Source organism: Tursiops truncatus, chromosome X, assembly GCF_011762595.2.
Source record: "Tursiops truncatus isolate mTurTru1 chromosome X, mTurTru1.mat.Y, whole genome shotgun sequence".
Taxonomy (NCBI): domain Eukaryota; kingdom Metazoa; phylum Chordata; class Mammalia; order Artiodactyla; family Delphinidae; genus Tursiops; species Tursiops truncatus.
The window spans coordinates 74480746-74498525 of NC_047055.1; positions in this window are offsets into that span (position 1 = coordinate 74480746).

Below are 17780 nucleotides of genomic sequence, written 5' to 3' on the forward strand. Positions count from 1 at the left end.
GCAGGGGTTCCATCTCTGGTTGAGGAAATAAGATCCTGCATGCTGCACTGCATGGCCAAAAAAAAAAATACATGAAATTGTTCAGCTTCCCCAACACCACTTGTTGAAGAGACTGTCTTTTCTCCATTGTATATTCTTGCCTCCTTTGTCTAAGATTAATTGACTGTAGTTGTGTGAGTTTATTTTTGGGCTATCTATTCTGTTCCATTGATCTATATGTTGGTTTCTGTGACAATACCTTGCTCTTTTGATTACAGCTGCTTTGTAGTAGAGTCTCAAGTCTGAAAGCGTTATGCCTCCAGCTTTGCTCTTTTTCATCAGGATGGCTTTTGAAATTCTGGGTTTTTTGTGGTTCCATATAAATTTTAAGATTATTTTTTTGGTTCTGTGAAAAATGTCATGGGTAATTTGACAGAGATTTTATTAAATACACAGATGGTTTTGTATAGTGTGACTATTTTAATATTAATTCTTCCAATCCAAGAACATGGAATATTTTTACATTTATTTCAATCATATTCAATTTTCTTATCAGTGTTTTACCATCTTCAGCATTTAAATATTTCACCTCTTTGGTTAAGTTCATTCCTAGGTATATTTTTAATGTGATTTTAAATGGGATTTTTTTTTTAACATTCTCTTTCTGGTATTTCATTATTAGTGTAAAGAAATGCAGCAGATTTCTATAAACTAATCTTGTATCCTATTACTTTGCTAAATTCTAATAGTTTTTGTGTGGCAACTTTAGGGTTCTCTATATAGAAGATCATGACATCTGCAAATAGTGACAGCTTTACTTATTCCTTTCTGAGTTGGACACTTATTTCTTTTTCTTGTCCAATTGTTATGGCTAGGACTTCCTAATACTATGTTGAATAGAAGTGTTGAGAATGGGCATCTTTGTCTTGATCCAGAATTTGCCAGGAAGGCTTTCAGCTTTTCACTGTTCAGTATTATGTTGGCTTTGGATTTGTCATAAATGGGTTTTATTACATTGAGATATGTTCTTTCTATACCCACTTTGTTAAGAGTTTTTATCATGAGTGGATGTTGAATTTTGTCAAATGCTTTTTCTGCAGCTATTGAAATGATCATGTGATTTTTGTCTTTCCTTTTGTTACTGTGGTATATCACATTGATTGACTTGCATGTGCTGAATCATCCTTGTAACCCTGGAATGAATCCAACTTGATCATGGTGTATGATCCTTTTTATGTATAGCTGGGTTTGGTTTGCTAATATTTTGTTAAGAATTTTTGCATCTATATTCATAAAAGTTATTTTCTTTTGCATCCATATTCATAAAAGTTATTTTCTTTTTTGTAGTGTTTTTTTTTCTTTTTTTGTTATCAGGCTAATTGTGACTACATGGAATGAATTTGGGAATGTTCTCTCCTCTTCATTTTTATGGAATAGCTTGAGAAGGATAGGTATAAGCTTTTGTATGCTTGGTAGAATTCTCCAGTGAAGCTGTCCAGTCCTGGGCTTTGGTTGTAAGGCTTTTTTTTTATTACAAATTCTATTTCACGTCTAGTGATTGGTCTGTTCAAATTATCTGCTTCTTCTTGACTCAGTTTTTGAAGGCTGTATGTTTCTAGAAACTTGTCCATTTCTTCTAGGTTTCCAATTTTTTGGCATACAACTGTTCATAATATTTTCATGTTTTTTTTTGTATTTCTGCAGTATTGGTTGTTATTTCTCTTCTTTCATTTCTTGTTTTGTTAATTTGGGTTCTTTCTCTTTTCTTCTTGGTGAGCCTGACTAGAGAATTTTCAATTTTGTTTATCTTTTCAAAAAATCACCTCTTGGTTTTATTGATCTTTCCTATTTTTTATCTATTTCCTCTCTGATCTTATTATTTCCTTCCATTTGCTTTGTTTATTCTTCTTTTTTTCTAATTCTATTATGTGGTAGCTTAGGTTTCTTATTTTAGATTGTTCTTGTTTTTTGAGGAAGGTTTGATTGCTCTGAACCTCCCTCTTAGAACTGCATTAGCTGCATCTTATAGATTTTGTAATGTTGTGTTTTCATTTTCATTTTTCTCAAGGTATTTTCTGATTTCTTCTTTGATTTAATTGTTGACCCATTGGCTTTTCAGTAGCATGTTGTTTAACTTCCATATGTTTGTTCTTTCCTCACTTTTCTTTCTGTGGCTGATTTCTAGCTTCATACCATTGTAATCAGAAAAGATGCTTGAAATAATTTATATCCTCTTGAATTTGTTGAGACTTTCTTTGTAACCTATTACGTAGTCTACCCTACAGAATATTCCATTGTATGCTTGAAAAGAATGTTTACTATTATTATTATTTGGATGTAGTATCCTGTAGATGTCAATTAAGTCCAACTGGTCTATTGTGTCATTTAGGACCTCTGTTGACTTACTGATTTTCTGTATGGATGATCTGTCCATTGATGTCAATGGGGTGTTAAAGTCCCCTACTATTATTGTATTGTCAATTTTCCCCTTTTTGTCTCTTAGTATTTGTTTTTATATTCAGATTCTCCTACATCCAGTGCATATATATTAATGAGTGTAATATCTTCTTTCTGTATTGATCCCTTCATCTTTATATAATGCCCTTCTTTGTCTTCTTTATGGTTTTTGTGTTAAACTCTATTTTGTCTGATATGAATATTGCTACCCCTGCTTTTTTGTCATTTCTATTCACATGAAATATCTTTTCCATTCCCTCAGTTTCAGTCTGTGTGTCTTTCACCCTGAAGTGAGTCTCTTTTAGACAGCATATTGTAGGTTCTTGTTTTCTTATCCAATATGCAGCTTTATGTCTTTTGATTGGAGCATTTAGTCCATTGACATTTAAACTAATTATTGATCAGTATGTACTTATTGTCATTTTAATCCTTGTTTCCAAGTTGTTTTTGTAGTTCTTCTCTGTTAATTCCTTCTTTTTTTTCCCCTTTTGTTTTTTGATGATTTTCTTTTGTAATATGCTTGATTTCCTTTCTTTCCAGTTTTTGTGAATCTATTGTATACTTTTTATTTGTGGTTACCATGGAGTTCAACTATGTTGACCCATAATTGTATCTACTTGCTTTAAGCTGATAGTTACTCAAGTTCAAATACATTCTGAAATATATACATTTTTATACTCCCCTCCCCCACATTTTGTGATTTTATGTCCCATTTTACATCTTCATGCTCATCCTATTATTGTTAATTATAGTTAAAACTACTTCTATGATTTTTAAATTGTTTTTAATCTATGTGTTCTCTATGTAGGCATATTCAGTTCTGCTCAGAAACAGCACACGTTTGTGTCTTTCTCTGTTGTTTGTCCAAGATCTAGTGCTAGGCTGTGGTGTGTAGTTGGCTGGGGCTGTGGGTGTCAGGGCTTTGTGAATGCAGGAATTGAGGTGGCTGCATTGCCACCTAGTATCTTGGCTGCCTCTGTGGCAGAATTATCTCAGGACTTATTTAACCCAGATCTAATGCTAAGCTGCACTATGGAGTGGGAGGAGCTGAAGCATTCTCACTGAGAGAGGAACTTCTGTGTATTTCTGCACACACTGACACTGGTCATCACCACCCAACCTGGGCCACACTACAGACCCTTTGGGCTGCTTCTGCTTAGCTAGATGAGTCCTCTCCCAGGGCCCGTCTGCCTAAGATTCAGTGCTTAGCCACTGCATGCTTTTATGGGAACTCCCCCATATGCATGCTGATATCCTCCATTGTTATACCCATTGCTCTGTGCACCCAACTGACTATGGCCTCTGTAGCTCCACCTGGATCACAACTCTGAACCCCAATCTGTCTCTGTGCAGCTATACAGAATCTCTGCAGAGATCTTACCCCAGGCTTGGTGTGAAGTAATTGGGACCAGGGTGTTCAGTCCTTTGGATTGAGAAGTGCAGTAAGGCAGCAGTCACCAGTACTAGGTACTCTCAGCCTTGGTTGACAGTAAACAAGCATGCACATACTCCTTGCAAGTAGAATCTATGCTTCTCCAGCCCTTCTATCTGTCTCAGCAGATTTCCCAGCAGGCAAGAGAGCCTGTCTCTTCTGTGCAGGGCCCGAGAACTTGGATGCCCTGCTAACTCCCAGGGCAAGGGTCCACCAATGCAGTCCTTCTCTTCCTTACAGATGCCTCCCAGGGGCACAGTTCCCAACGGGATGCCTTTTTTTTTCCCTGTCCTTCCAGGTTACATGGAGATCTTCTTACAGGTTTGGTTGCATAAGAATTCTTCTACCAGTTTCCAGTTAGAATTTTCTGTGAGAATTCTTCTACATGTAGATATATATTTTGATGTGATTGTAGGAGAGGTGAGCTCCACATCCTCTTACTCCACCATCTTGACACCCCTTCAGAACTTTCTATTCTGTTCCATTGATCTACATGCGTGTCTTTATACCAAGACCATACTGTTTTGCTTAATGTAACATTGTAATATATGTCAAAAGCAGGATGTGTGATGACTCCAGCATTCTTCTTTCTAAGAATGCTTTAGCACCTCTGGGTCTTTTTGTGGTTCCATATAAAGTTTAGGACCTTATTTCTATTTCTGTAAAAATGCCATTGGGATTTTGATGGGAATAGCATTGAATCTTTAGATTCAATATTTCCCGCCCTGTACTTGCATCCTTGTGTTTTATTTATTTTATACTTAGTAGTTTGTACCTCTCAATCTCCTTGTTTTATTATGACCCTCTCCCCATACTGCTTCCAACTGGTAACCAGTAGTTTGTTCTCTGTACTATGAATCTGTTTCTGTTTCTTTATATTCATTTGTTTGCTTTATTTTTTAATTCCACATGTAAGCAAAACCTTATGGTATTTGTCTTTCTCTGAATTACTTCACTAATTATAATTTTCTCCAACTCTATCCAAGTTGTTGCAAAAGGCAAAATTTCTTTCTTTTTTATGGCTGAGTAATATTCCAGTGTAAAGCTATATCTACACTGCATCTTCTTTATTCATTTATCTGTTGATGGACACTTAAGTTGCTTCCATATCTTGGCTATTGTAAATAATGCTGCTAAAACATTGAGGTGCATATATCTTTTCAAATTAGTCTTTTTGTTTTCTTTGGATATATACCCAAAAGTGGAATTACTGGATCACATGGTAGTGCTATTTTTAATTTTTTGAAAATCTCCATACTGTTTTCCATAAAGACTCTAACAATTTACATTTCCACAAGGGTTGCCTTTTCTCTACATCCTCAACAATATTTATTATACATTGTCTTTTTCATGATGTTTATTCTGACAGATCTAAACCAATATCTCATTTTGTTTTGATTTGCATTTCCCTAATAATGAGTGATGTTGAGCATCTTTTCATGTGTCTGTTGTCCATCTCTATGTCTTCTTTGGAAAAATGTCTATTCACATCTCCTGCCAGTTGTTTAATTGGGTTGTTTGTTTCATTAATATTGACTTATATGAGCTCTTTATATATTTTGAATATTAACTCATTTGCAAATATCTTCTCCCATGCAGTAGGTTGTCTTTTCATTATGTTAATGGTTTATTTTGCTGTGTAAAAGCTTTTAAGTTTATTTAGGTTCCATTTGTATATTTTTGCTTTAGTTTCTCTTACTTGAGGAGACAAATCCAAAAAGTATTACTAAGAATTATGTCAAGGTGTGCTGCCTATGTTTTCTACTAGCAGTTGTATGGTTTCTAGTCTTACATTTAGGCCTTTAATCCATTTTTATTTTATTTTTGTATATGGTGTGATAAAATGTTCTAATTTCATTCTTTTATATGTCCAGTTTCCCAACACCATTTTTTAATGTTTATTTATTTAATTTATTTTTGACTGTGTTGGGTCTTTGTTGCTGTGCATGGGTTTTCTCTAGTTGAGACGAGCAGGGACTACTCTTTGTTGCAGTTCATGGGCTTCTCATTGCAGTGGATTCTCTTGTTGCAGAGCATGGGCTATATGTGCGTGGGCTTCAGTAGTTGTGGTGTGTGGGCTCAGTAGTTGTGGCTTTCGAGCTCTAGAGCACAGGATCAGTAGTTGTGGAGCATGGGCTTAGTTGCTCTGAAGCATGTGAGATCTTCCCGGACCAGTGCTTGAACCCATGTCCCCTGCATTGGCAGGCAGATTGTTAACCACTCTGCCACCAGAGAAGCTCCAACACCATTTTTGAAGAGACTATGTTTTCAAAATTATATGTTTTTTCCTCCATTGTTGCAGATTAATTGACCATATGTGGGTGGGTTTATTTCTGGGCTCTATATTCTATTCCATTGATCAATTTGTTTGTTTTGGTGCTGGAACCATATTGTTTTGGTTACCATAGCTTTATATTAGAGTCTGAAGTCAGAAATGGTTATGCTTCCAGCTTTGTTCTCTTTTCTTAAGATTGCCTTGCTATTTGTTGTCTTGTTTGATTTCATACAAAATTTAAGATTATTTGTTTGGTTCTGTGAAAAATGTTATGGGTATTTTGATAAGGATTGCATTAAATCTGTAGATTGCTTTGGGTAGTATGGAAATTTTAACAATATTAATTCTTCCAATCCCTGAACACAGGATATCTTTACATTTATTTGTATTGTCTTCAATTTCCTTCATCAATGTCATGTAGTTTTCAGAGTGGAGGTCTTTAACTTCCTTGATTAAGTTTAGTGCTAAGTTTTAATTTGTTTGTATTTGATTGTAAATGGGATTGGTTTCTTGCTTTCTCTTTCTGAAAGCTCATTATCAGTGTATAGAAAACAACATATTTCTATATTTTAATCTTTTTACCTGAAACATTATTGAATCCATTTATTAGTTCTAATAGTTTTTTTTTTACATAGAGAAACTAGGGTTTTCTGTATATTGTGTCATGTGATCTACAAAGAGTGACAGTTTTACTACTTCTCTTCCAATTTGGATAACTTTGATTTCTCTCTCTTTTCCGATTTCTATGACTTCCAATGCTATGTTAAATAAAAATGGTGGGAGTGGGCACCCATATTTTGTTCTTAATTTTAGATGAAAGACCTTCAGTTTTTCACCATTGAGATTGATGTTAGGTATAGGTTGTCAAAAATGGCCTTTATTATTTTGAGATATGTTACCTCTGAACCAACTTTGTAGAGTTTCTATCTTTAAAACATGAATGGGTATTGAATTTTGTCAAATGCTTACTTCTGTGTCTAATGAGATTACATGTGACTTTTATTCCTTGTTTTGTTTGGTTTGTGGATCATATTGTTTGATTTGCAGACACTGAATCATCCTTGCATTCCTGGAATAAATCCCACTTGATCATGGTGTATGATTTTTTTTATATATATTGTTGAATTTTGTTTCCTAATATTCTGTTGAGGATTTTTGCATCTATATTCATCAGGGAAAAAAGGCATGTAATTTTCTCTTTCTGTGTAGTGTTTTTCTCTGCTTTTGGCATCAGGGTAATGGTGACCTTGTAGAATGAATTTGGGAGTGTTCCCTCCTCTTCACATTTTTGGAAATAGTTTGAGAAAAGGAAGTATCAACCCTTATTCTTATATTTGGTAGAATTCCCCTGAGAATCCATGCAGTCCTTGAATTTTATTTGTTCAAAGTTTTTGGATCAATTATTCAATTTTACTACTAGTGAGCAATCTGTTCAGATTGTCTATTTCTTCCTGATTCAGTCTTGGAAGATTGTATATTTCTAGTAATTTATCCATTTCTTCTAGTTTTTTAAAAATTTGTTGGCAGATAACTGTTCATAATATTCTCTTCTTTTTGTTTTTAGTTTGTTTTTTGGGGTCATGTCTCTTTTTTTTAATGAGCCTGGCTAAAGGCATATCAATTTGTTTATCTTTCTGAAGAACCACCTCTGGCTTTCATGGATCTTTTTATTGTTTTTTGGTCTCTGTTTTATTTAGAGACCAAAAGCCTGATTCTATATTGTGATCCTTGGTTTGTAGGCACTCTGATCATAATTATTTCCTTTCTTCTGCAGACTTTGGGCTTTGTTTATTCTTCTTTTATATTTCATTTAGATGGGCAGATTAGGTTGTTTTCCTGAGATTTTTCTTGTTTCTTGAGATAGGACTGTATCCCTGTAAACTTCCTTCTTAGAACTAATTTTGCAACATCCCCTAGGTTTTTATTTTATTTTAATTTATTTTAATTGTGTTTTTATTTGTCTTAAGACATTTTCTAATTTACTCTTTGATTTCTTTCTTGACTCAGGAATTTTCTTTTAGTAGCATGTTTAGTTTCCATATGTTTGTGTTTTTCTTATTTTTTCCTGTGATTGATTTTTACTTTCATACTTTTGTGGTTAGACAACATTTTTGATATGATTTCTACCCTTTTAAATTTATTGAGACTTTTTTTGTGACCTAATGTATGATCTGTCCTGGAGAATGTTCCATGTGCACTTGAAAAATTGTGTACGCTGCTGTTTTGGGATGGAATGTCCTGTTTATACCTATAAGTTCAATTGATAAAATGTATCATTCATGGACATTTGGGTGGAGAAGTGATGGGGACCTGAGTGCTTGGGGCTGCAGTTCTGTGCTGGTTTCACCTGTCACCTGGTATGCGCACCTTGGTTAGAGTCTGGTTCAGGGTTGGAGGTGTTGGTGCCATACCACTGAGCTTTCCTTGTTCCCTCCCAAGTGTGCACGAGGACAGACACTCAGTGATGTCATTCTCCAATATGAAGTTAGCTTTGCTCCTTCAGGAGTGTGTGCAGGGATGCAAGAATTGACAGTGGATGTTCTGCCTTGGTTAGAAACAAGGCTGGAGTCTGAGCTGGCTCTGTTCCCTCCAAGTGTGTGCAGTCACATTTGCAACAGCAGCCTATATCTTAGTTGAGAATAACACCAGAGCAAGACGGCCTTGGAGCAGGAGCCTTGTGTGGACTGGGAGGTGTGGTGGGGTGGTCCTGGTAAGCTGGACAGAGTCTCAGGCCATTTGCAATCTGCTGTCTCTCTGCTGTGATGGAAAGTAGGCAATCTGTGAATGAGTTCTTTACCTCACAGTAGACAGAATGGCCATCATCAAATTGTCTACAAATAATAAATGCTAGAGTGGGTGTGGAGCAAAAGGAACCCTCTTACATTGTTAGTGGGAATGTAAATTGGTGCAGCCACTATGGAGAACAGTATGGAGGTTCCTTTAAAAACTAAAAATAGAGCTACCATATGATCCTGCAATCTCACTCCTGGGCATTTATCTGGAGAAAACTATAATTTGAAAAATGCATGCACCCCAATATTCATTGCAGCACTATTTACAATAGCCAAGATATGGAAGCAGTCTAAATGTTTATCAACAGATGAATGGATAAAGAAGATGTGGTAAGTACATATAAATGTGTATACACACATACACACACACACAGTGGAATATTACTCAACCATAAAGAAGAATGTAATAATGTCATTTGCAGCAACGTGGGTGGACCTAGAGTTCATCATACTAAGTAAACCAGACAGAGAAAGACAAATGTCATATGATATTGCTTATAATCTAAAGGAAAAAAAGACATAACTGAACTTATTTCCAAAACAGAAAGAGACTCACAGACACAGGAAATAAATTTATGGTTATCAAAGGGGAAAGGGCAGTGGGAGGAGGGATAAATTAGGAGGCTGTGATTAACATATACACACTACTATGTATAAAGTAGATCACCAACAAGTACCTACTATATAGCACAGGGAACTATACTCAATATTATGCAATAACATATAAGGGATCTGAAAAAGAATCTTACACAGTATTGTAAATCAACTATACTTCAATAAAAGAAAACAGCAGTTTAGTGGTTTATTACAGCCCTCCAGTAAGCCCCACTGGTTTTCAAATCAGCTAATTGATCGGGTATTCCCAGTGTCAGACCTAAGGCTGGGGTGCCTATTATTTGGCTTAAATCACTTGTTCCCCAGTGAGGATCCCCATGTCTCTGTTATCCCCCTTCTCTTCAATATCTCCTGCTAAAGATGCATGCCTTGACCAGATCACTTCCCTTTTCTTACCTGACTCTGTGTGGATCTTTCTTTACAACCTTCATCATAGAATAGCTGTTCTGCTATCTCCAGGTCTACTTCAGCAAGAGTCACTCTATATGTAGTTGTTATTTTTTATGTGTTTCTAATGGAAGGTGAGCCCAGCATCCTCTTACTCCACCATATTTATCTCTCTTCCAATTCTATTTTTATAATTTATTGCAAAATCTCCATACTGTACTCAAAAGTGGCTACAATTTATATTCCAACTGACAGTTCATGAGTTTCCTTTTTCTCCACATCCCTACCAACATGTGTTATTTGTTGTCATTTTGAATAGAAGCTGACAAATGGGAGGTGGTAATCTCATTGTGATTTTGATTTGCATTTACCTGATGATTAGTGATGTTGTGCATCTTTTCATGTATTTAATGGCTGTCTGTATGTCTTCTTTAGAATAATGTCTACAGGTCCTCTGTTCATTTTGTAATCGGTTGTTTGTTTTTCTTGGTGTTGAGTTGTAAGAATTCTTTGTATATTTTTTATGTCAATCCCTTGTCAGATACTGTTTGCAAATATCTTCTCCTATTTAGTAGGATGCTTTTCATTTTGTTGATGGTTTACTTAACTTTGCAAAAGCTTTATATTTTGATGTAGTCCCATTTATGTTTACTTTTTTGTTTTTTTTCACTCTTGCCTGAGGAGATAGGACCCCCAAAATATTGTGAAGACTGATGTGAAAGTGTGTATATATGCTTCTCTTTTCTGCTAGATGTTTTATGGTTTCAGATCTTCCATTTAAGTTTTAAACCATTTTGAGTTTCTTTTGTATATAGTTTCAGAAAGTGGTCCAATTTCATTCTTTTGTATGTAGCTGTCCAATTTTCCAAACACAATTTATTGAAGAGCCTGTCTTTTCCCCATTGTATATTCTTGCCTCCTTTGTCATAGATTAATTGACCATATGTGCATGAATTTATTTGGGGCCTCTCTTTCCATTCCATATGTGTTTGTTTTTGTTCCAGGACCATACTGCTTTGATTAATGCAGCTTTGTATTATAGTCTGAAGTCAGGGACCATGATACCTCCAGTTTTCTTCTTTATCTCAAAATTTCTTTTATTATCTGAGGGCTTTTGTTGTTTCATACTAATTTTAGGATTGTTTATTCTAGTTCTGTGAAAAGTGCTGTTGGTATTTTGATAGGGATTGCATTAAAACTGTAGATTGCCTTGGGGAGTGTTGTCATTATAACAATATTAATTCTTCCTATCTGTGAGCACAGTATATCTTTGCATTTGTTTGTGTTGTCTTCAGTTTCTCTCATCAATGTCTTATAGTTTTCCAAGTACAGTTTATTTCATCACCTTGATTAGGTTTATTCCTAGGTATTTTATTCATTTTAATGTATTTGTAAATGGGATTTTTAAAGTTTATCTTTCTGATAGTTCATTATTAGTATGTAGAAATGCAATAGATTTCTTTATATCAATTTTTGTATCCTGCAACTTTACTGAATTCCCTTATTATTTCTAATAGTATTTTGTTGGTATATTTAGGGTTTTCTGTATCTTGTCATCTGCAAACAGTGACAGTTTTACTTCTTTCTTTTCAATTTGGATTGCTTTTCTTTCTTTTTCTTACCTAATTGCTGTGGCTAGGATTTCCAATACTCTGTTGAAGAAAAGTGGCAAGAGTGGCACCCTTGCCTTGTTCCTTATCTTACAGGAAATGCTTTAAGCATTTTGCTGTTGAGTATGATGTTGGCTTTTGTTTTGTCATATATGGCCTTTATTATGTTAAGTTATATTTTCTCTATACCAAGTTTGCTGAGAGCTTTTATCATAAGTGGATGTTGAATTTTGCCAAAAGATGTCCATCTATTGAGAATATCATATGGTTTTATTCTTCAGTTTATTCATGCAGTGTATCACATTGATTTGTGAACACTGAACATCCTTGCATCCCTGGGATAAATACCGCTTGGTCATGGTGCATGATCCTATTAATATGTTGTTGAATTTGATTTCTTAATGTTTTGTTGAAGATTTTTGCATCTATATTAATCAGAAATATTGAACTGTAATGCTCTTTGTGTGGTCTGATTTCAGTCTCAGCATGATGCTGACCTCATATGAGTTCACAAGAGTTCATTTCTCTTCAAATTTTGGAATAGTTTCAGAAAGAAAGGCAATAATTCTTCTTTAAATTTTTGGTAAAATTCACATGTGAACTCATCTGATACTGGACTTTCGTTTCCTGGGAGGTTTTTTTAAATTACTGATTCAATTTCATTTCTGGTAATCAGTCTTCATATTCTCTATATCTTCCTGATTCAGTTTTTGAAGATTGTACACTTCCAGAAATTTATTTATTTCTTTGAGGTTGTCCAATTGTTGGTTTATAATTGTCTGTAGTAATGTCTTATTACCCTTTGTATTTCTGTGATGTCATAATTTCTCTTCTTTCCTTATTTTATTTTATTTACTTTGGCCCTCTTTTTTTATCTCCTTGGTTACCCTGATTAAACACTTATCAATTTTGTTTGTATTTTCAAAGAATCCATTCTTAGTTTCATTTATCTTTTCTATTGTTTTTTGTCTCCATTTTATTTATTTCCACATTGATCTGTATTATTTCCTTCCTTCCACTAACTTTGGTTTTTGTTTGTTTTTCTTTTTCTAGTTTATTTAAGTGTGAGTTTTGATTATTTATTTTGACTGTTTTTTGTTTAGTGAGGTAGGCCTGTATCACTATAAACTTCTCTCTTATTACTGATTTTGCTGCATTCTGTATATGTTGGATCATTGTGTTTCTATTTTCATTTCTTTCCATGTATCTTTTTATTTTGTTTTTGATTTAATCAGTGATCCATTGGTTGTTTACATACTGTTTAGACTTCATATATTTTGTGGGTTTTATAATTACTTTGTAGTTGGTTTTTATTTTCATACCCTTGTGGTTGGAAAAGTTGCTTGATATGATTTTAATCTTCCTAAATTTATTGAGTCTTGTTTTGTGGCCTAGCATGCAATCTATCCTAGAGAATGTTCCATGTGCTTTTAAATCAAAGTGTTTTCTCATGACTTTGGATGGAATGTTTATTATGTATATCTATCTATCTATCTATCTATCTATCTATATCTATCTATCACCTATCTATCTCTATATCATCTATCTATCTATATTAACATATATAAAATCCATCTACTCTAATGCATGATTTAAGGCCAGTGTTTCTTTCTTGATTTTCTGTCTCAATGATCTGTCCATTGATTTAAGTGTGGTATTAAAATCCCTTATTTTTATTGTATTATTATCAATTTCTTACTTTATGGTTGTTAATATTTCCTTTTTATATTTAGGTGTTCCTCTGTTGGATGAAAATATATTTATATTTGTTATAGGTTCTTGTTTGATTGATCCCCCTTTATCATCAATTCATGCCTTTTGTTTTTCCTTCCTCCAGTTTTTGTTTTGAATTCTATTTTTCTGACCAAGTATTGCTACCCGTTTTTTGTTTGTTTGTTTGTTTCCATTTGCATGGAATCCCTTTTTCTACTCCCTCACTTTCAATCTGTGTGTATCTTTAGCGGTAAGTCTTTCATAGGTAGCATATACATGGATCTTTTTAAAATCAATTCAGCTCCTCTATGTCTTTTTTTTTTTTTTTTTTTGCGGTACATGGGCCTCTCACTGTTGTGGCCTCTCCCGCTGTGGAGCACAGGCTTCAGACGCGCAGGCTCAGTGGCCATGGCTCACGGGCCCAGCTGCTCCACGGCATGTGGGATCCTCCCAGACCGGGGCACGAACCCATGTCCCCTGCATCGGCAGGTAGAATCTCAACCATTGCGCCACCAGGGAAGTCCTCCTCCATGTCTTTTGACATGCAAAAGTTAGTATGATTGACATTGTTCAAAGGTCTGTTAAACTATTCTCAATTTTAAAAATTCTTTTTTTCCTTTTTTTCTGTTCAGCTTAGATGATTTGCACCACTCTGTCTTCCAGATCACTGATCCATTCCTGTGTATCATCTAATTAACTGTTTATTCTTTCTAGTATATTTTTAATTTTAATTATTATATTCTTCAGCTCTGATTGTTTCTTTCTTATATTTTTTAACTCTATGTTGAAATTCTGTGTTCTTCCATTCTTCTCTCAAGTTATTTGAGCATCTTTGTGATCAGTATCTTGAACACTTTGTCATGTGGATTGCTCATATCCACTTTGTTTAGTTCTTTTTCAGAGGTTTTGTCTGTTCCTTCATTTGAAACATAGTCCTCTGTCTCTTCATTTTGCCTAGTTCTCTGTGTTTATTTTTATATATTAGGTAGGTTCATTACATCTTCTGATCTGGGAGAAGGGTCTTTACATAAGAGACACCTATGTGTTCCAGCAGCATGCTTCCCTCTATTCACCAGAAATATATGTTCTAGGAATGTGCCACATATGGGCTGCATGCATCTTTCTGTTGTAGCAGGGACAATTACTGTGGGTGCACTATAGGTGGGGATGATGCTTGACTGGGTAGGCTGCAAAGCCCTGTCTCATGTGGTGGCTTCTGGCCCACTGGTGGGTGGGGCCAGGTCTCCATGTGGCTGGCCATGCAGCCTAGTTGTGTGCCACTGCTGCAAGACAAATGGTGTATGTAGGGGTAAGCCCCCATTTCTAATAGGCTTGAAGGAGAATACTAAAAATGGAATTTCCCAGTGCCAGTGTCATTGCAGTAGGATGAGTTCCCTGGAATAGCTGATGCCAGCATCTCTATCTGCAGGGTGTATCCCATTTGGCTCCTGCCTCTCTGGGAGGCTCTGCAAGATCAGCAAGTGGGTCTGACCCAGGTTCCTTTTAAGTTACTGTCTCTGTGCTGGAACTTAGAGTTGTGAGATTTTGTGCACAACCTTTAAGAGTGGAATCTGTGTTTCTTGTAGCCCTCTGACTCTCTTGAATGTAGCTCCACTGATTTTCAAAGCCAGATGTTCTGGGGCTTGTCTTCCAGCAACAGGATCACAGGCTAGGGAGTCTGGTGTTAGGCGTGGATCCCTCGCTACTCAAGTAAGACCTCTGTGGTTGTGATATCTCTCATATTTTGGGGTCTTTGACCCAGGGGTATGGATCCTGACTACACTGCATTTCTGCCCCTCCTACCTGTCTTGTTGTGGCTCCTAGTTTATATCTTTACTTTTGGAAAATATTTTCTGCTAGTCTTCATGTTGTTCTCATAGATAGTTTCTCTGTAAGTAGTTATAAAGTTGGAAGGTGTTTTATTACTGATTCAATCTCTTTATACATTACTAGTCTGTTCAAATTTTCTATATCTTCATTATTCAGCCTTGGTAGGCAAAATATATCTAGTAATTTATCCATTTCTTCTAGTATATTCTATTCTTTATATAAGTGTTGAATTAATCGTATTTCTCAGTTTGTTACACTTATTACCACTGGTCCATGCAAGGCTCCTGTCTTGTTTTTGTTTACTTATCTATTTGTTTTTCTCTTTTATCCCTGTTACCATCTCCTATTCCTCCTCCTAACCATCCCATCCAACAGGCACTTATTCAGTTCCTGAATCTGTAATGGTCTCTGCTCAAAACTCACCTTTTAGAGAAAACTTTCCTGACTCCCCTCTCTAAAATACCAGCTCCTTGTCATTCCCCATTTGCTTACCCTGTTTAATTTTTCTTTATGTAATGTATCATTATTAAATTTCAGTTATTTATCTCATTTAAGAGAATGTAAGTTCTTTGGTGTAGGAATTTTTTTCATTACACACCGCTGTATTCTTAGAGCCTTGAAACAGTGCCTGGCACAAAGTAGATGGCCAAATAATATTTGAAGAATGAATGTATGAGGGAATGAATAAAGGAAACAAAGATCAGTGATAACGGGATGTTGAGAATCCTCCAGAGATGAGTCATAAATCTCTGAAGTATTGTGTGTGTTTATAATTAAACCCATGCCTTATTTGTAGTTTTATTGATATGTTCTTTCAAAAAACACTGCCTACTCTGTGCTATGCACTGCAGAGACCAAGGCAAATAAGGCAAGATAATTATTTCACAGAATGAGTTTGCCATCCAATGTGTTAATGAATGTGTAAATGGATAGTTCTAATATGGTGTAACAAAAGCATTAATAAACATATGGACAAAGTGCCATTGGATCTCAGGGAAGGAAACAATGAATTTCAGAGGGACCAGAGATGTCTTAATGCACAAAATGACATTTCATTCATCCTTCAACAAATATTTATGGGACACCTACCAGGTGCCTACCATGTACTAGGTTCCAATGACACAGCATCAACAGTGACTGAGGCCCAAAATGAGAAATACCTGAATACCAAAAAAGAAACTTTCACCTCCACAGCAGATGAAACCAAGGTATAATCCAGGACTCACATGATTGCCAATGCAAGAGGCTCTTTCCCACGCAGTTAAAAAGTCCAGCACAAAGAACTTTTAGCAATCACTTGGAAGGAGACATGCTCTGGAAAGAGAAAACAGACAGATTTCAAGCAAGCTGAAATAGACTCTGTTAAGTAATCTAACATAGCTTTAGTTCCCTGAAATGGAAAGGTGAGCCTAAAAGTACACTCTGTTCCAATGGTTAGGTCATGTTGGAGTCAGCTTCTGAGATCCCTAAGCCCAGAAAACTGAATTTGTGCAAGGTATTTGGACTGCAGACAATTAAAAAGTTAAAAACAGGAGCTACACCATTCAAAATTGTGTGTTAAATGGTGTAAATATAAATCCCCCAGTTCCCTTTTAATGATTTCATTTGCTTTCAGAATCTACAATACCTGGGAACATTTTCTTTACAGAACAATCACTAGTATAAGTCACAATAGCAAATGCACCAAAGGCAGGCATTAACTCGTGGTGGAGCTACTTCTCACATGATCCACTCTAGATAACATGCTGTAGAGTGAGGAGATTCAGATACTTATAGTAGAAAAACAAAGGTGGTTTAAAAGTATTTTGTTTCAAAGTTTAAAATTATCATGATTCCACATTAATTATTACAAATAAAATTAATAATATCAATCCAAGAACAATTGTTGTATTGGTTCTATTAAACTGTATATAATAAGCTTCTTGATGTCTCTGAGAAGCATCAGTTAAGACAGCTAATAATAAATCTAAAAGTTAAAAAATACATAACTAAAATTTAGGGCAAGTAATTAAACTACCATAAATAGACTATTATCACAGCCCAACATGTTACATATTCTTCTGATATTATGCAGCTGACTATCATGTCCAGAGGGGTCCACTTCAGTGGGGATGTACAGACTGAATTCAAAGAAAGATTTTAGCCACAGCAATCAGAAAAGAAAAGGAAATAAAAGGAATCCAAATTGGAAAAGAAGAAGTAAAGCTGTCACTGTTTGCAGATGACATGATACTATATATAGAGAATGCTAAAGGTGCTACCAGAAAAGTACTAGAGCTAATCAATGAATTTGGTAAAGTAGCAGGATACAAAATTAATGCACAGAAAAAAGGGAACACTCTTGCACTGCTGGTGGGAATGTGAATTGGTACAGCCACTATGGAGAACAGTATGGAGGTTCCTTAAAAAACTACAAATAGAACTATCATATGACCCAGCAATCCCACTACTGGGCATATACCCTGAGAAAACCATAATTCAAAAAGAGTCATTTACCAAAATGTTCATTGCAGATCTATTTACAATAGCCAGGAGATGGAAACAACCTAAGTATCCATCATCAGATGAATGGATAAAGAAGATGTGGCACATATATACAATAGAATATTACTCAGCCATAAAAAGAAACGAAATTGAGCTATTTGTAATGAGGTGGATAGACCTAGAGTCTGTCATACAGAGTGAAGTAA